The sequence below is a fragment of the Callospermophilus lateralis genome, chromosome 14, assembly GCF_048772815.1.
Source record: "Callospermophilus lateralis isolate mCalLat2 chromosome 14, mCalLat2.hap1, whole genome shotgun sequence".
NCBI classification, from domain to species: domain Eukaryota; kingdom Metazoa; phylum Chordata; class Mammalia; order Rodentia; family Sciuridae; genus Callospermophilus; species Callospermophilus lateralis.
Genome location: NC_135318.1, coordinates 54470664 through 54492144, shown reverse-complemented (window position 1 = coordinate 54492144; position 21481 = coordinate 54470664). Strand labels below are relative to the sequence as shown.

The 21481-nt window shown below is 36.7% G+C and overlaps 1 long non-coding RNA gene across 2 annotated transcripts in view; it reads left to right on the top strand.

The window, feature by feature from the left end:
* The window catches only part of LOC143379878 (uncharacterized), a 138909-nt gene that overhangs the window by 102216 nt on the left and 15212 nt on the right, over nucleotides 1-21481 (top strand). The gene's annotated exons all lie outside the window — the stretch shown is intronic.

Below are 21481 nucleotides of genomic sequence, written 5' to 3'. Positions count from 1 at the left end.
CAGGAATTGTGTCCACTTCTGATATCTCCTTATAAGAACCAACCGGGAAGTGAGGAAGACAGATCTCCAAGTGGCACATATTGTGCCCCTGTATGTTGCAGAAATTTTAGGAAGACAACTGTTTCCATTTTTACTTTTTGTCATACATCTCCCACACGGTGTCATAGAATGAAAAATGTTTCAACAAACTTGAGGGCTTGTTTTGAACTCTAGGTCTTCTTGTCTGACACCAACTTCTCCTAAGGGACAACACACCCAAATATGGGCAAGTTACAGTCTTTGCTAAATCAGAATGCTAATTTAGGTACAAATCATGCACCCTGATAAACTCAAGTGACCTCCTTTAGCCCTCATAACAAAGATACTACTACTAAGAGACTGATGAAGAAATGGAAATCCAGAGTTTAAGTGGAACAAATTAACCCATCTTACAGATGATTGAACAGTAATTCAAATCCATGTCCAAGATTCTCAGGTCTGGCCTCTTCCCATAATAGCAAGCTGTGCTTTTATCGAAAGCTTACTGCTAGAAGAGAAGAGAACTTATAATTATGTGAAAGATTTATGTATACAACATATTGGTTTTAAAAATAAGTATGTTTGAAGTGAAGAAAAAAAGCATACATATTTTAGAATCACTAGCAATTTTTAAACAGTGAATTAGTGCACAATTATAAGTCATCTTATTTAAATTAACTACTGTTTGAATTTGGATTCCGTGTTTCAAACCAATTTGTCATGCACATGTTATAAGCAAAGTCCTAAAACATACCAAAACATGTAGTGGGCCACATTTAGAATGACCACAATTAAGTCATCCCTTAGAAATAGCTAATAGTCGCCAAGGAATTATTCACAATGCCCATATTGTACATGTTTCTTCTACAATGTACACATGACTGAAGATGCTAAATCTTTTGGAATGGCCGTGGTATTATTGAAGAGATTTTTTTAGGGTTACTGTTGTGCCTACAACTAAATCACGAACCACTTTTATAAAGCAATGACAAAGACTTGGAGATCACAGTCAGCAAAATTAAAATAACACTCCTTTTTCACATCAGGGACCTAATGTCTCAAACACTTCAAAACAATGCCTAATATTTACAGATATTTGCTTTACTTATAAATAAACTTTCTCCCTGGAGTTAAGAAAGACTGTAGGATCGAATAGCAAGTTTTTTAAACTACTGGACATACGGTTGAAATTTTTTTACTGGAAAGAAAAAGAACCCCCTCCTCCTGTAAAACTCTTTTTGTTGTCCAACTAAGCATGCTTTAGTTATTTTATGTAATAATGGCCATTCAAGGTTTGAATTTCAACTGGTAAGATGTGGTTAATAGGAGAGGACAATTTGCTATATCTTTTCCACCAGGGTATATTATTAATGATCAACTGATTAGATTATCCATTATTTTGCTCTCTGTGTATTTTGCAGTATTTGGGGTAAATAATGACTTTCAAATGCTTTGAAAAATAATGGAACATCCCACAGATGCTTTCTCATCATGACATCAGTACTCTAGGTAGATGCATTTTTAATTAAAATCCCTGTGGCATTGCATCGTTATCTAACCTGGGCACTGCAGTGCTAAGTGGAAACAAAGTCTTTCTACCTAATGAAATCTTATTTAATAAATGATATTACCTTTGGCCACCCCTTTGGTATAGAAGCCTTTTATTTGACACAAGGACAAAAGGACCCCCTAGTGTCACCTCTGGCGTATTTACTTCTCTCTTTCATGCCCAGCAGGTCTGGTCTTCTGCCCTGGAATATAAGGTCTAAGACAGGATTTACAGAAATCAAGCTGCAGTTCCACCCTTCCTTGATGTCCTCCCAGGTGAACTCCAGGGCTCCATGCTCATACTTCTAAAGCAAGCAAACTTTAAGCTAATTATGTACTAGCGTATTCTCCCTTGCTGAATTTTGGCAGGTTGCTTCTGTAAATTATGAAAAATAAATGTGAAATATGCAGATGTCTTTTGTTTGAAGCAGATGTTTGGTCTGTCTTGCCAGAATCCAATCAGCTGTTCCCCTGGGGGCCTTCCCCCCACAACATTATCCCAGAGCAGCTCAGAAACATGAAGGGGTGATCAGAATAGCACTCTATAAGACTTAGAGGAAGATTCTGTACTTAGAGGTCTTTGTTAAGGAGAATTAAAAATAGAAATACCCAAGCCACAGGAATCAGATCGTCTCTGGTAAAACACACTGGATGTAGAACGGTTTTTATACAGAGTGTTTGGTGAAACTGAGAAAGGGTGGGCTTAATTGTGACCATTCTTGCAGGGCAGGGGGCTGCCTGCATCCTGTCATCTTGTTTAAGGCCATTTCTGTTTCGAAGATGAAATCTCTCTGTTTGTAGATTCACTAGTTCTATACAATGGGGCTCTAGTTTTATCATGAAATATAAGTAAAGATGATTTTATAAGAGTGAAATATTTGCAGAGGTTACATATATACGTATACATATACGTATATATACTGAGTACATATATGTATGCATATACATATACTGAGGAGTTATATCCCTGGATTCATGTGTATATATGTGACCTACGCAAATATGTACATGTACATATATTTATATATACATATGTATACATGTATTTGCATTCTATAACTATATATATGAAACCTACATATATATATATCACATGCAAATATATACAAATGTATACACATATATACATATGTATGTGTATATATACATAATACCACATATTTAAACAAATAACACTATAGGTATTATTAGTAAATATTTTGCATTATCACAGCTGCCAATCAGCTTCTGCTCTCATTCAGTCTCTTACGCAAAAATAGAAACCAGCTGTAGGATCCTGAAGGTTATATGGAGAAGAAAAACTATAGAGCTAGTCCATGTTGACACTGACTGTGATGAGTATCTTAAATGACCCAAAAGGCGGAAAGGACCACTACTTCCAAACTCTGCTGACCACTAGCATGTACCTTTGGGCAGGTATTTAACTGCTCCTAGCTTCCATTTTCTCGTCATAATAATACCTACTGCAGAGAATTTGTTTAGTGAGATAATGTAAGTCAAGTACTTAGACACAGTGTCTGGACCTGACATATTAAAGAGCAAAAACTCAAACACTGAGAGCTCATTCTATAATTTCTTATTCACTTCCTACCTATTTCCTGATGAGGATTTATGTATGAATGTGTTTACATCTTTATTTATTTACTTTTAGCTAATGCACATCTCTTTATGGCAAGGTGAACACATTTCCCTGCTTCTATTTACAGCAGACACAGGGATCATTCTCCTGTTAACACTGTCTGCTTCACTATAAATATCATATATGCTGCTATACAACATTAGCAAAGTCCCTTTAGTTTACTCTTTTTGAATAACATTAAATTTCCTTGATTTTCTTTTTTGTGTCCCCTATCCAACACTGGTTTGCTCTTCTCAATCTATTGCAAGACCCCAAGTTCTTCTTTAACTGTGAAACTTCATAGTTCTTTTTAGGGTCTGATTCATATAATGAATAACATTATACTTAGCTAATATTTATTAACAACCAACTGGGTGCTGGGGACCTGAAACATTGAGTATGAACAAGACAGGCAAGGACCCTTTTAGAATGAATCTTTCCTTTTAGTGGGGTAAGTAACTAGGATGTATCTTAACAATCTCTGTACCTGACACCACCATTTCTGTTTCCAGAATCATGTATTACGGCTTTTGTTTTAGCAACAATATTACAGAGAAGACATACATTTTATTTCCATGCTTTCAGATTTTCTGTTTTTCAGAAACATTATTACTTATGCATAAAACCAGTATAATTGGTTAAAAGTGAAAGCTTTGATAAAACTGTGGATTTTAATTTTTTTCCTGATACCAAGTAAAATCAATCTGATATTTTGGCAATATATAGACACAAGTTTACTAAACATTATTTTTCAAAGTACTTTGTACCTACATTAAAAAAAAAAAAATCTATGTTCTAATTTTATTCATAAGTCACCTGAGAGAAAGAATGAGAAAAAAAATAAAATAAGTAAAAGATAGGGCCTTTAGTCTCAGTGATTTTAATATGGAACTAATAATATAAAATCTGCATACTGAAAATAATAATGACTTACAATGTTAAAATAACATTTTTTACACAATTCATATAATACCTATGTTCATTAAAAACAGATGGGTAATAGTGTTCATCTTGTGTAGACTATGGGATTAAACAGAATAGACATGCAAGAATTTTACAAACCCAGGGGAAATGTTCAATTATTGGGTGACATATTGCCAACTTTACGAATCACATAGGTTGCTTTTCTTATTCCTTTTTGACATAAAAGAAACCGAGTCTCAGACAAAATGAACAATGTATCCAAACCCATACAAATACAGAACTGTAGAGTTAGAGTGTGAGCCTGGGTCTCCTGACTCCAACTTGAATGTTTTTCCCCAATGTCCCTCTTGAACCCTCAAACGACTTATGAATAATTAAGAAGCTACATAAGAATAAGACCATAGTAATAAAATATAGACTTCATATGTAAGTATTTGAGAAATACAAAGGAGATGAGCACAGTGAATCAGGAAGCCTTCGTGGGAGAGGCTGTAAAGTTTAAAGGAGATGGGGGATGATCAATAATCTATATATTATATTATACAGATACTATATATACTGTCATCTTCCTGGTTCTCTTCAGTTTTAACTTACTCTCTAATTTAGGTTTGTTTATAATTCAAAATTATTTTCCCAACAATGAAGGGGTTGGCCATGTCTTCCAGCATTTATTCTCTCATAGGGTCCCACTCTCCTATCCTGAGGAGGTGTGTCCCTGGCTAAGGAGCAGCCTCACGTGAATCAGCAGTCGGGGCACAGGTGATAGCAGTTGCTGACAATTAACCCACCTGCCATTTAGGGAGCTTCCAAATAGTAACCCAGAACTGAAAGAAACGATGAGCCATGACCAACCCCTTGAGAATTTCAAATTTCAATTTCTTGACTATTTTTTACTGCAATTTTTTTTTTGCCCCAAAATAGAAAGTTCTCAAATAGACACTTAAGATCAATAACAACAATCATATAATAATTCTTTGTAAATCTGCATCCGGAGCTAAAGGGACTATATTTTAAAGGCATCACTAACACATTTATCTAGCTTTAACTGCCTCATCAGAGAATATTATTTTTTAAAAAGAAGCCTCATAAAGATGTATGAATATATAGACCTATGATTATTCAAAAAAAATTGTACAAATCAAAATAAATTTGCCAGAGCAATTTAAAATAATTAACCTTTGACAAACCTCCCTCTCTGGTAATGGAATAGTAACTATATGAATAAAAGATAAGTCGTGACATTCAATGAATTACAATATTCATCCCATAAATTACTTGATATAATAGCTCTATAGTCTTCATTTTTATAACACTAAAATGTCCCAAACACTAAAGAACCCATTCATTTCCAGGGTATGGTTTGCAGATAGGTTGGTTAATTTCTTTTGCTTTCTTCCGATATCCTTCAATTAACTCTTTAGTCTTATTTTCCTCCCAAAATATACCCTGTGTCAGTCTGTCAACCTATTCTGCATTGCCTGCACCTGGTAGAATTGCTTGCGCTCACTGCCGGAGCAGCTCCTGCAAAATGTTAACCTTATCTGCATGCTGGGTGGGGTGGCTTTGGGTAACATTACCTTCTGCCTGTTTATCACATTCAAGAATCCAGTGGCCATGTCACTTTTGTAGACTATATGTCCCTTGGACAGACTGCTGCTCTTTCTGCTGCTGTCTCCATTTCTCTGAGATAAAAGAACAGCAATAATCTGCTTTCCAGGGTAAACTGAAGCCATCTTTGATCACCTAAAGATGAGCAGAGACCACAGATTGAAGATGAGGGGTACAGTACTTCATAAGGATAATGAGGAGGTATTCTTGGGCATATACAAACCTCAGGATGGCTGGACAGAGGCAACATGCCCAGAGATTTTGGGGTTCAAAATGTGTTGCAATTTTAAACAATGGAAATCTACAGCAAGAGGATGTCTGCTGAGAAATGATGCCCTCCCAGCTGCCCATTTTACCCATTAAATACAACATTTACTAACCACCTAGGGATGACCAGTTGGCTTATTTTAACTCTTCCAAGTCATTTGGTGGAGTCAAGTGAACAGAATGAACCGTGAAAGTAGCACTAGTTTTCAGTTCCATGTGGATACCTCCTCAATGTCTTTCTACATAATTTACATCACAGCTGAACCTGTCTGTACCAATATATCATTTAAAACTTCATCATCCTTGATCTCATAAGCATGGTCTGGATTCAGTTATACCATAATAAAAAAAATATTTATTGAGCACTTGCTAAGTATCAGGTATTTTGTCATGTCCTACATTTTTTTTCCCCCACAACTCATAAGTTAAGTTCTATAGTATTTTGCGTAAGGAAATCGAAGCAGGGACTGTCTGTGCTTTGCTTAATGGTGCACTTTTAACTAGTATGCTCTGCTTCTCCAGAAGAACATGCCCTCTGGCTACCCAGACTCAGAACTTCTTCACACAAAGGGTTACTTTGTTCCCTGAGGCCAGTGTTCCCAAGGAGAGTTGCAGCTGTAGTGGATGGCTGTCTGTCACCCCTCCAAATTGGGCTCTTTTGGTGCTCCTTTAGTCCCAAAGCCACAGGAACAGGTGGGTGCGGCTCCTGCTAATTCCAGACCTCTGACTTGGTCCTGAAGCTACAAAACTATTCATGAACAATCATACACAGAGCCTGTTGAGGTGTCATCTTCAGACAAGGTACCAATTTGAACACTAAATTCCCTCTGTTTCTCTCTCTGTGTGTGTGTGTGTGTGTGTGTGTGTGTGTGTGAATGTTTAGATATATGAAAAGATCTGTGTAAATAAAAAAGATACCTAATTTACAGCCAAAACTATTTCTCCTTACTTTGAGGAATTTAATAGTATCCAGTTTGTGTGGTTGGATGTGGAGAAAATCCAGAGTGATTTTTTTTTTCCTTCTTTGCATCCTCCTTTTCTTCCTCTTCTTCCTCCTGCTCCTTGAGGTCATTTTTCTGAGACTGGAAATGAGGACTTTTGGGATGGATGGTGCACATATAGATGAGAATGGAGGACATAGACATCCATAAAGGGACCCCCTACATATCACTTATTAATAATTTCCAATTCTTAGTATCCCTTGGAAAAAGTTCTGCGAGCATTCCTGAAAGAAATGCTATCCTTGCCTGGTTCTTTCTTTCTGATTGGAGACCAGAGAAATTAAGAACTTTGCCCAGTTTTGCATAACAAGCAAGTAGCTGTCTATTTTTCCATCTCTTAGCTCAGTATTCATTCAACACATATTATCATACATCCACATGCCATGAACTGAGCATATTTTTTTTTTTTTTACCTCAAACTTAGATTTTAGGAAAGAAAAAAAAATACATCTCAAAATACTGAAAGTGAATTTCCTTTCCATCCATTGTGCATTTGTCCTTTCCCCTAGATTCTTAAGTTTATTTCCTTTTTAGTTATCTATAAGGTCTTGCACTAGCCCTGAAGTAGAAAGAACATTTCAGCCTGCAATGATAAGAAAGTGATTGCTTAATGCAAGATGCCCCCCAAACTTTCATAAGAAATTTTTACTTTACATTTCCTTTTTGTTCGTGGTTGAATAAGGCCAAAATGAAATTCCTTCTCAGGTGGCTCTGGATCTATTTTATTGAGGCCCACAGTAAGAAATAAATTCTATATCATACACACACACACACACACACACACACACACAAACACACACACACGTATATGTGTATATACACACACACACAAATAACTGTGGATACAAATAACTGAAGCATGCAAAGTTTCATGAAATAATACTCATAGGATATAATAAAGAAACAAATCATATCAAATATGAACTTATCAATATTTAAATACTACATACAAGCTATGTCGCACTGTCTATTCTACTGTATCTCATGTTTCTTAAAAAAAAAAACTAAACAAAGCTCAAAGAAGCTCAATAAAGAAACTTGGCAAATATTTTAATTTTCCACTTAATTTTGCTTGTAAAAAGTACAGATAGGTTAGGTGGCCAGTGGGTTTTGTCTGGCTTAGCTCTTGATCTTGTGTTGAGTGATTAGCCATTCAAATGCTAAGGGTCCAATAGGATAATCCATCCTAATTTCTTTTTCACCTTCAAATTTCCTGAAATCTAATGAGGGCGTAGAACTGCATGAATTTCATGATTTCTTCCAGTTTCAAAGGTTTGTGATTCTGTAATGTTTTTTTATTGTATACCTGGGAACTTATGAAAACAAAATCTCCTCAAATGTGTTCTTTGCATAAACTAAAAAATTTCTAGAACCACAAATGTATTTGTATTCCTCTTAAAGTTTCTCTAAAATGTTGACAGATGTGAAAGTGAGCATTATCGAATGCTTAGTTTTACATTTGCATTCAGATCTGTTGTTTCAGTGGGGGCATTTTTATAAAATAAAAATGTGTTACTGCTGTTCTTGTAATTCTCCTGGTTCTGCAGCGGATTTAATTAGCTTAAGCACTGTATTCTTATGTGCACTTTGGTTTGGGGAAGCTTAGCCATTGTTGGGTTTAGGGCATCCCAGGGAGAGACAAGTCCAGTTTTCTATTGTGATAGTATTCTTGACTATAGTGTCTCTGTTTGTGTGAGGAAATTGCAGAGGCATCAATGCCAACACCAATGCATATTATGCACATTCTGCAAAGGCACAGGGGTGGCATTTCGGCTAAGTTTAGTAAAAGTAATCTGGGTAACCGCCTGAAATAAAACCACTTTTTTTTTTTTTTTTTTTTTTATTGGTTATGCAGCTCCATTGCCAAAAAGGTGAATTGTTTTATATTTTTTCCCCACATATAGCTGGGAGAACAGTTGAGCCCTTGCATTAGTAAAGCCAGTGAATCCACTGGGGGAGAACATTCAGAGACATGGAGCTCATATGGATTTGATATAGAGTTCAGCAATCAGCGAGGGCTTAGAAATCCTTTATCCTCTTAGTCCAAAAGCAACGGAACTCAAGTTATTGGGAAATTTATTTTATATAGGACAAAGCCAACATGTTTATTTACAGTGAGAAAATACAACTGCCATATGTTCTGTGTTCTTTATATGAGCATGACCTGTATGTACCCTAGCATTGGCAGCCAACAGAGAAGTCAAATCATAACCAGCAGTCTGCTGGGTGCATTCTGAATTCCAGCAAAGGACACTGGTTACACAGGTGAATAGGTCATGTCATTGGCCAAGGTGATCTATGTGCCCATCTCCAAAAAGGGAATTGGAATTCTTGTAGCCCACTGGTTAAGACCTCCTTTCCTTCTAGAGAGCAATTGGATGGGAGGAATATTATCTGCCTTTCGGTGCTGCTTAGAAGGACAGAGATGATAAACACCTTGCCGTTTCTGGCACCTTATGAAAAGACTTACAAAACAGTGGTCATTGTAACCTTTGTGACTGGACATTTTGTGTCTGACTAAGTGATCATTTTACTTATAAATGCCATAATAGTAATTATAGAAATTTGGAAAATTCAGAAAAGCACTAAAAAGGAAGATGAAACAATAGCTATAATCTTACTCTACTTACCAGGTTAACCTTATTGTACATAGTCTCCACATTGTAACCCAGTTTGGAGTTCAATTCTCTAGGATGGAAGGACAGAATTTGTTTTATGCCAGCGAAAGCGACTCTATAGTTGACCTTTCCATGGGGTCTGACCTAGTTGATCTGCCTTACCTTCAGTTTTTTTTTCATAATTCAATTCTACCTTTCCCCCCATCTAAAGCTTTGCTTTGCTAAGGAAAAGAAATAATAAGAAGTAAATCTCGAGAGTGTATCTTCAAGTCCCACTAAACCATGTAAGTAAGCAGTAGGCCAGTAATAACCTGTGGGGGAAAACCTGGTATTGTGTGCAATATAATTCCTGGATTTCAGGCCTGTAGAATTAGGATAGAGGTGGGGAAGGAGTTGTGGGGAGGGTGGGTAGAGGTGGGGAATGGAAAAAGAGGACAAGGGAGGTGTTTAGCTTTCATTTGCAAGCGTGATACCCGCTGCTTTGTTTATGGATTTGATGCTATTCATACAGTCTTTGCAATATTAATTTTTAATTTATGATGCTCATTAGGAGACACTTAAAACAGAACAATTATCATTTATCTTGATATATTATTTACTAGGACTGACTGTCATGGTTAGGGGCCCATGATTAGTGAGAGGGGGATGGAGAAGAGTTTCTAAAAGGTGCTGGGGTAAAAGCATAAGGGCTTAGGAAGTGGTTGTCAGAACCTAAAGCCCAAAGTTCTGATGTGGAAGCGAAAGCCACACAATCCCTAATCAAGACTCAGGAGGCCCCTCCAAGACAAGCCTGGAATAGTACTTAATGAACCTGCAGGATCATATTAATGAGACTCTCTGTTAGGCCACCAGCTCATCAATTATTCATCCAGCTGCATTCCTGATACTTTGCTATCTTCCTCCTCTTTTTGCGTTGGTGTGATTACTTTTTTAACCCTCCATTTCCTTACCTGGAGTGTAAACAAAGCCTTCTGTTCTTTAGTTCCCTTTTCTTCTGCTCAAACACCATGACTTCTCAATGCCCAACCAGGATATCAATTTTTTTTTTATATACTAGGTATTGAACCTGGGAACCTGGGTCCTTGCACATGCAAGGCAAAGGCTCTACCCCTTAGTTATATCCCCAACCCCTCCCAACCAGGATATCAAACATGATAATGGAAGTCTGCTGCAAGGAAAGTCTAACTTGTGAGAGTGTCAGAGAATTAGGACACCTTTGCTTCCTTAAGACTCTGAGCCTATCTTTACATTGTGCTTACCACCTATGTTGTAACTATCTATTTATGTATGAATCTCTCTCATTAGACTCTGAATTCTTAGAGAATATCTTGTATGGTATAAGAGAGATTCACAAAATGAGTGAGAAAATGAATGAATGAGTATCCAGTCCTGTCTAATATTCAGTCCTGTCTGTCTGCAGTCAAGAAAATGATGAAGTGGAGGCCTGAAAGCTGCCTGCATGTTTCAAAGGAAACGAACAAAATAGAAAGTTGCATTTACAATCTGGATCACATAGGTGAACATGTATCTGTGGGTCTGATGTGAAATACTCGAGTCTGTGTGGTATGCAGTTCTACATATGCTTAACATTTTTAAAAAATAAATTAAGATCAGGCATACCACATACCACAATCAATTTTAGTTGTAGGAACCAAAAATGTGTTTTATTCAATTTAGATGTGGATTTCAATAAACTTTCAGAAGGAAGACTTGCAAGCGTAAGAGTGAGGAAGCTTTGGACCTATGCTGAGCCTTATTGCTTTGTTTAGTCAAAGTAAACAAGAAAAATCAAAGAAACCAGCTTCCCACCTTTAAGAAGGGAAGTGCCAGGGGCTGTGACACTGACCAAGGTCATGACCTTAGACTGTGAAGATAAAAACTGGCAAGGACCAGAAGTGGATTTTGTTTGTCCTGGGAAGACTGACTGGTGGATCTAGAGGTGGACATACTTGAAAGGCAAAATGACAAGATGAGGGGAAAAGTAGAGAAGGTTGTGAGGAAATATTTAGAAATTTGACCCCCTAGTGATATTTCCAACCTCTTATGACCATTCAAATACTAGACAAAGAGAGCAAGAACCTTAATTCTCCAAGAAAATAGAAAGTCATCAGAAAGACATGGGTATCATTCTTTAACTTTGGTAATTTAAACTGCAAAGTCAACGGTGAGTAGAGACTTTTGCTTCACAGATTCTTATTTATGAAACCATAACCAGTCACAATTCTATGGAGTTGCCTATAGAGGACTACTGTCTGGAAGTTCTCTCTCAGCAGACCTTCTGGGTAGCTCTTATGCTGAGTCATGCTGAGTGAGGTTACAGGTATGCATAAGATATTGCTCTCCTTATTCCAGGGCCCCTGGCTGGCCTGAGATGCTTAGAGCCCTTAGACAAGTTGTTGTAGACCAAGAGAAGACTAACCCATTCATCCTATATCATGGATTCTTAAATGCACATTAATTTTTCTCTTAATATTCATGAAATTAGAATATGCTTTCTCATCAATATTTTACAATCACTTTTGGCCAGGTGGCAATGATAATAGTTGTTATTGCATGCACACGACTAAACTTGGTCACAGTTGTACTTATTTTCCTAATTTTAGTTGAGCAAGGCGTAATGTTAAACTGCTTGAATTGGGTTGAGTTGAAATGTCTTCAAGAAAATACACTATGATTCAGCATTAAAACAAAAAGCAATAGTGTGTACCCCCAAAGTCGGAGAAACAGAGAAATAGATATAAATGTGATATTGATGAAGCAAAATATGTCACAGGAGAGGAGGAAGGAAGAAGCAGTGGGGTCTGGGTGTACTCTGCCTTTCTCACGGGAGCAACAGGAAGCCCTGAGGCTTAAGGTCAATAGCTTCCTTCTTTATTACCTGCAATGTCTATGATATGCATTTTCTACTGACCACATGTGATTCAACAGGATACAACCTCTTATATTTTAGGGGGGTATAACTGGAGGCTGGCTTTCAATTACCACTGACCTCTTTATCAAAGCAGTGTGAGTCACTCTGAAAAGACAACTTTAAGAGAAAAATCAGAAAATTTTAGAGAGAAAGGGTCTTGAGATGACTGAGTTCAATGCTTTCATTTTACAAATGAGTAAACTAAAACCCAAAGAAATGCAATGGTACCTGGGGTCTTACTGCTTGCTTGTGCCAATACATAGGTCTTCCGTCCTTAGGGTATCCTGCTATCCTTGCACACATAGGCATACTTTCATATAAGAAATGTAAGACATTTTGTGTATTTTGGTTATGTATAAAAATTTGTCAGATTCAATTCTTCTTCTAGATCCCTGTGCTACCAGCAGTGATGGATATTGATTGAGATTTTGTCAATAGTTATGGTCTTAATTCTGGGTTTAAGAGCATATTCCTTCATCTCCGAAGTTTTAAATACTTATGACCTTGGTGATTTTTTTCTCTTCCTACTTTTGTCTTATTTTTAGTTTGCCAGTGAAAAATGCAAAATAGAAAAAACGTTGAAATCTCTGTTGGTTTTACAAATGCATCAGCAGGATTTTAACCAGAAGGATAGAGACAGGAAGGGGAGGTAGGAAAAGTCATTTTCTCTCCTCTCTGCTGTACTCCTCCAATGGAATTGACAGTATGTTTTAGAAGCCTATTAAAGCAATAAATACATTCTAAATGGAATGGCCCACCTTACTGATTCTGGAGTATGACATTTAAGGGCTTATGAACAAAGATCTTAGAGGACTTGCCAATATATCTTAGTATACAACAAAATGAGGTTAACTCTAACTTTTGTTTTTTTCAGCAGTAGCAGACAAGTTTTTAAAACCCAAAATGAAAAGACTATATTTACAGCATATGATATAAGGTGTGTGTTTGTGTGTAAATGTATATTATACGATACATATCCATACACACATAGGATATACCTATCTATCCACTTAATACATGATGAAGATTAAAATCTCAGAAGAACATTTACTGTCCAGTTTTTTTTTGTTTTTTGTTTTTTTTTTTTTTTTTTTTTTTTTTTACAAAAGCCTGAGTTAAGCATCTCCGTTTTTTATATAAATTCTTCAACATTTGCTTGAATAGCTGCTCACAAAATTAATTTTACTCTGGTTGTATAAATTTATCTAGAGTAAGTGTTGAATGTTTTTGATTTAAATAAAAAGATAATGAAGGGCTGGGATGATAGCGCAGTGGAACAGTGCTTGCCTAACATGTGTGAGGCACTGGGTTTGACCCTCAGTACTACATAAAAATAAATAAATAAATAAAATAAAGGTATCTACAACTAAAAATATATTTTAAAAAATACAATGAAAATAAAAAAGAACTTAAGGAAGGGGGGAAAAATAAAGCAAGAAAATAGAAGCTCTCTTCCGTGAAATCAAATAAACGGGTCAAGATGTAATAATCTAAGGGCCTTTCAAAACTGCATCTGAAAGCCAGTTACCTAGAAAGATGACACATGGTAGATATTGAAAACCGCAGATTGGGTCACTACAAAAAATATGTGTAATACAAACCTGCCTATTGATAATCTATTAAGAGATGTTATCAGAGTCAACAATCAATTCTATAAAAGTGATAATGTGAACACTTTCATTCAAAGTAGAAATGCCTGATTTTACTTGGCTCTATTTATAATCATTTTATAATATAAAAAAGATTTGCTATATATTTTTCTTGACAATTTTTGGGAAAATAAATTCAAATCACATGAGAAGCAGTGCTGGGCTGTGGAGTGAGACCAAAAGCAGAAGTGAGAAATTTTAGCAACTAATCCCTAACTTACAGGCTAATTTTCAGAACCACCCTTGAGGTAGACAGTCCCGGGTCCCTAAATCTGAGAGGGCTGGGACTAAGATCATTAGTCCCAGGACTAACGGGACTTGTGATCATTACTTCTAGCTTTAACTTTCTATGGTTCATTTACTTATATGGCATAAGACCTGCCTGGAACCTTTAACATGAATAAAGGTAAAAATCAGCCATTAAGTTCAAAGAATATATTTTTATCCAAAAAAAAAAAAAAAAAAAAAGAAAAAAATTTTTTTTCATTGAAAACCTTGTTCGTGCTTCACTCACCAGCACATATACTTGCTAAGAAATCAAATTTGTCAACTCTTATTTTCAGCCACTAGCAGGGCATCATATTTTCCAAATGCCATTTGTGATCAAGGCCCTCAATACAGTGACACATCCAAGTTGAATGTCCACTTAGGTTTTCTCCTGTTAGCTCTATGTCTTAGTCATTTAAGGAACAATGCTTTTGTGTAACAGTATTACTCATTTCTCCTGATTTTTCTCTTTCGAAATTCAGTTTCCTGGGCAGCTTCTAAAGGGAATATTTAATCATGAGATATACCACAAAGGAAGGCACCATCGCTACTTTTAATATTAGCCTCTTTAAATCTGGGTAAGGTCATCTAACTTTTCTGATTTTTACCTAGGGAGAACTTTCTCCTTATTTTTAACATCTATCCTTTTGTCTGGTTGGTCAGTAATTCACTTTGTCCCTTTTTTCATTTATTTCCCTGTCTCCTGGTTGTAGCATCTTCTCCCCGGAGTCTCAGGTTAGAAGTTTTCCCTTTTGTGAAACCATGACAGGTGCCTAATTGAATGATGAATGTCCCTTTATTACTCTGTAATTGAACTGCCAGCTTTTTGATTGGTTTGTAGAGATGCTGCCCCCCCTCATCAGGCACAGCAGGGGGCTTGATAGTTGGCAGTCTGGTCCTACACTCCATCTGTCTAATCCCATCTAGCCCCCACTTGCTTTTTTGGGGGGTGGTACAGAGGTAGGGAATGAGGGGGAGGGAAGTCATAATAAATTATGCTAATTCGATGTGGCTCTGACAATGAGAAGATCGTATTGTTCCGTGTATCTTGGGGGTAAACGCTTCAAGACATTTTGTCGTCATGGGTGCCTGGTCTGACAGGCCCAGGATGAAGATTAATGGGCCTCACCTGAGTGACAGAACAGGGGATTGTGGGGAAGAGAGGGTCATTCATCATACTCTGACAGGTGTCATTCAATCCGACAGCAGCTCCACCGTCACCCAGCTAGCAGTTCCATTTTTCTGCCAGTTAAGCAAGGAGTTTAATAACATCCCCAGAATTAAAACTCATTCTTTGTAGCAGGTCTGACAGCTGAAAATAAGAAAATCAATTCTTCACATGTTATAGCACAGTTAACTGACGGGGGCTTTGACTCTAATTTAGTCTTTGGGCTGCATTTCAAGCAAAGAGCTTTTTGTAAGACATCATCTATTAAAATTTACCCATAGTGCTAACTTTGGTGGAGTTATTATTGTGGGTGCCTTAAAGTCTCAGGCTTCCAGACCCAATGCCATGTAACTCACCACATGCTGAAACACATCCCTGCAGTAGCAGGGTGTCTCCGACTTTATCCCTATTAACAGTGTTTACTGCTTCTCTCTTCATTAATATTGATCCCCTCCCCAACTACCAGGAACAATAAGACAGGCACTAATTTGAAGCATTTGGTATCATTAAACTGTTTGGATTTCAGGTTTCAGAGATGCAGGAAGGTAGAGAAAATGATGCAGAGATTAAGAAGAGGAGTTAAACTTTAGTGCTTCAAGTTGACATGATGAATGATGACACTCTAGGTGGGTAGATGTGGTAGATTGCAAAACCTGGCTCTGGATTCCTTTCATCCCTTTTCTCCTCTGATGGAGAGCCCAAGTGTGTGTGTGTGTGTGTGTGTGTGTGTGTGTGTGTGTGTTTACCCTCAATGAATCTGTGCTATGCCATGGATGCCTATTGTTAGTTTTAACCAATACAAAATGGCAGAAGAGGTGCTATACTTTAAAGACTGGGGCTTAAGAGATTTATACTTTTTGTTTGTAGCTCTTATGGAACCTAAACATCATGTGAAAATGCATCCCACCATACTGTGAGGAAGCCCAAGCTATCTATATGAGGAGAGGCACCAGACATGAGAGAGAAGCATTCTTGTATCTTCCAGCCCATTTCAGTTGTTAGCTGAATTTAGCCAATTGGAAGCTTTCTTGCACATTTTAATCCCAGCTGGTAGCATATGCAACAGAAGAACTGCCCTGCTGAGCATTGCCCAAATTACTGAAGCACAGATGTGTGAGCAAATAAATAGGTTGAAATTCAAAATTATATAGAAATGGATAATGGATAAGGGTGGCACACTACAGGAGAGCTAGATACAGCTGTTGTCCTGTAACAAACACAGAGGTAGAATTATTTGTTTGGGGGGACAGCTTTGTTCCCCCTTCAAAATTTCCTTCAAAAGCTCTGCTTTCTCTTGTGTCCTCCACCTATAGCTTCTTTCTTGTGTATATGGTAAAATAGCTTTTCAGTACATTTTCTTGGTTAAGAGAAACTTTGTCATTGGTTGTAGAATAATTGTCACGTTATTTCTGTACCCCATCGATTCTATCATTTCCATTTTATATATATAGGATCAAAGAAAACATCCTTGAAAATGGAAATGCAAAAATCGGAGTAGTTAAGACATGATATAATATTGAACATGGTGAAAGGGTTGTTAAATTTATATGATAATTAAAACAGGCAGATAGATTACTACTAGTCAACTTCACAGGGTGCCATAATATACACAGTACATACAACTATTTTCTTGTGAATTACTTCATTTGAATCTCAACAGTGATCAGATTAGCTAAAGACTTTGGTAAAATAATCTAATGAGGCATCAAAAGCAAAAATTATCCCATCCCTGCTGCCTTTAAGTGAGGCAGATCATAACCGCAGCCCTTTAGATTTCTGAGTAATACTCCTGAAAAGAATGTAGATAAATATGTGAATTGAGAAGCAGCTGTTTTATTTTTTTTTTTAAGGGAAATCCTCTAAAGGCCCATGTTACAAGCACACAGAGGTCATATAATAACAATTTAGGATTTTCCAAATCCACAAGTCATGGGTTCTTATGACAGCTGAAGAACATCTGAAGCTGGAGAAAAAGAGGCACGAGACAAGGACAAGAGTACTTTGAGGAAGGTCTTCAGCTCACAGTAAATTCCAGGGTATGAAACAAAAGGGAAGATAACTATGTGATTTTTCTAATGATTTATATGCAGAATTCTTACTATCTAAAAGAACATCCTTCAAAACAAACATCTAAAAATTGAGTCTGGGCTGAACACAGTGTCATTGAAACTAGTAAGTGCCATTTGCCTAAAGTGGTCACTGTGGCTGGTTACTGTAGCTGTGATGTTGACTCAGCTGCCTCTTTTAGAATTCCTGCTGTTCTTAATTTCAAAGAGGCCCCAGGCCTACATACCCATTAGAGTAAATGCCTCCTGACCCCCAAACACTTGCACTATAACCTGGTGATCTGATCATTTCTCCTTAGCATCTGCCATGACTCTTTTCTTGACTTAGGTTTTTCAACTTGGTTTCCACACAGATATCATGAAGAAGACCTTCCTGATATCTTGCCCTTGGAACAGAGGGTGGAATTTCCAAGGAATGCATCTCTCTCTTTCCACAGAGTTTGAACACCAATAATCAATTACTGAAATGAATAATCTACTTCCAGTCATCTTTCAGCAGCTGGAATGATCAGTTTATTTTAAAGGATCTGGAGTGATGCTTCAGCAAAGAGCGCACTATATTAATTAATAGTTCATAAGCTAGGAGAGAGGCTGGTACAAAGCAGGTGCTCAATGGTTATCAATAAATATTAATGAGCCAACTCATAAGTATCAGCTGCTTGCTGACTATAGCATTTAGGACTTTACATAATATGGAAAAGATACATTCACTGACTTCTAAAAACATCATTGAGACCAGGTGATTCTAATCCACTGCACTGAATTGATGGATTTCTTTGAATCTAACCAAGAACCAGATTTTACCATCTAAATTCTGTTTTTAATTTTTTTGAGGTATACTTTTTAAATTACTTTTATTGGTGCATTATAGTTTTATATAATAACGTGATACATTCACATATGCACACTGCCCAATTTAGTCTGTTTCATTCCTTCATACTCCTCCTTTCCCTCCCTTACACTCTCCACAAAACCCTTCCTTTAGTCTATGGGTAGAATTTTTGATTAAGAGTCAGAAAAGGCCAGAAATAACCCATGCTTATGTGGTCAACTGATCTTCAAGAAGTCTACCAAGAATATACACTGGAGAAAGGATAGTCTTTTTCAATAAATGTTAGAAAAATTGGATACTCATGGGATAGTAAAAGCAAATGTGACTCCATTTTGTTTTGTGACTCCATTCTATAAAATAACTATGCTAAGGAGAAGGGTCATGACTGGGGCAAGATGTTCTTTTCCTTTTGCTATAGAAACTTTTAAGAACACAGATCTACCTAATGGGACATTGCTTGTGAAACTGGGGTAATAGGGCTCTGTTTCTGTAACTGGGGTGATTGGACTAACTGTGATTGGTTAGGCTTCCCTCCGCTTGACTGCACTCTCCCGCTTCTGTAACCTGACTTGCTTGCATTGGCTAGACCCCCGAACATTCCTTTTGTGGTTTTCAGGCTTATAAGGAGCGCCCTGCAATTGTTCCAGGCTGATCAGGGGAACAGCTTTATGTTCTGGTCAGCGGCCACTGGTGTGCTTCAATAAAGGCTTGATTAGATTATACATGAGTGGTCTGGAAGTCAGTTTATGAAACCCCAGGACAAAGCTTTAACTATAACACTCACAAGCAAAAAAAAAAAAAAAAAAAAAAAAGAAAGAAAGAAATTGGACTCTTGTCTCACATCATATACAAAATATCAACTCAAGATGGATTAAAGACATAAGATCTAAAACCAGAAAATGCCAAGAGGATACAGGAAAAAAAATTTTTCTTGACATAGGCCTTGGCAATGCTTTCTTGGATATGACACCAAAAGCACAGATAACAAAAGCAAAAGCAAAATTAGACATGAAACTGAAACATGTCTGGATAGCAAGGGAAGCAGAAAGATGAAAAGGCAACCTACAGAATGGGAGAGAATATCTACAAGCCACAGATCCCACAATGGGTTCCTCTCCACAGTATATAAGGATCCTATAACTCACTGGCCAAAAATAGTAATAATAACCCAATTGAAAATGCACAAAATAACTGAATAGATATTTCTCCACAGAAGACATAGGAATGGCCAACAGGGAAATAAAAAGGTACTCAACATCACTAATCATCAGAAAATCCCAATCAAAACCACAGGGAGGTATCACCTATGCCAGTTAGGATGGTTATTCTCATAAAGACAAATAGATAACAACTATTGGTGAGGATTTGGGAAAAAAGGGGAACTTTTGTGTGCTGTGGGTGGGAATGTACATTGGTATGGCCATTATGGAAAATAGTACAGAAGTTCCTAGAAACAAATTTAAAATTGGGCTAGCAGATGATCTAACAATCCCACTTCTGAATGTATATACCAAAGAATTCATATCAGGATCTTGCAAAGATATCTACATTACCAGGTTCATTTCAGTGTTATTCACAATACACAAGACACGAATACAATCTAAAAGTTCATCAGCAGGTGAATGGGTAAAGAAAATGTGCTGTATACATATAATGGAGTATTATTTAGCCTTAAGAAAGGAGATGTTGCAATTTATGACAAAATGATGAACCTGGAGTACATTAAGCTAAATGGAATAAGTCAGACATAAAAGGAAAAATACTCTACAATCTCATTTACACAAGGAATCTAAAATTGTCAAACTTATTGAAGCAAAGATGGTATTTACCTTAGGTGCTGGAGGAAGGGAAAAAAACAGCAAGGTATTGGTCAAAGAATACACATTTCAGGTATGCAAAATGAAGGTCTAGAGAGTAACTGTATAACACAGTACCTGTCATAATAATAATACTATAGGATTCTTAAAAGTTTACTAACAGAATATATCTTGCATTGATGACAAAATAGTAATAATTATAATACTTAAAGAAGAAGGCAGGACAAAACTTTTCAGGTGATGGTAATGTACATGGCATTAATTATGGTTATGATTTCATGTATATAAGTTTATCTTTAAACTCATAAAATGTATGTTTTAAATATACACAGCTTTTGGTACGCTCGTCATACCTCAATAAAGTGGTTTACAAAATGCTTGTAACATATGAAAAGACTATTTAAAAGTCCTGCAAGACTAAAAATATAGTATTTAATGATGTATTTATCATGTAAAAATAAAAATACACTCAAATACATTCTGAAAAAATGAAAATAATCAGAAGATATAGATTTAGGTTCTGTGGCTTGGGAGGTAACTTTGGGCAAGTCACTTCTGCTCTCTACACACCAATTTTCTTATTTACAAAATTGAGCTCATAATCTCACCTTCCTTCCTATCCAGCACTACTTTTATAAGGATCAACTTGCATGATGGATATTAAAACAACTAGCCTGAGTTTTGGTGATTCCTATACCCACCACTATCGCCTTCTTGCTGCCTATCGGACCATTTGAAATATAAAATATTTTTGTGGATATGACCATAATTCCAAATAACATAATTTTTAAAAAAAAATCTTTTAAGACAATCCTCTAAGAACTTCTGAAATGTATAGGCAATTATATCAAACATTGTTTTCTCCCTGGTTCCAATAGTCCTTCGGCATAAGCTTTTTTTCCATCTCTCTCTATATGGACCCAGTTTTTCTCAATAGCAGAACTACAATGCATCCTTGGGTTTTGTAAATGATACAGTGCACTGTCTATAGAAGAAGAATCTGTAGCAAGGAAGTCAACATATCTTAGGAGTAGAAGATGAAGAATAAGGGAATTGAAGATGAATGAAAACCGGGGGGGAAGAAAAAGAGCAAACACTTATCAGAGATGAAAATACTTGCAGGCAGGACTCATGAAGTCTGATCAATTGGGCAGAACTCAAACCTGGGA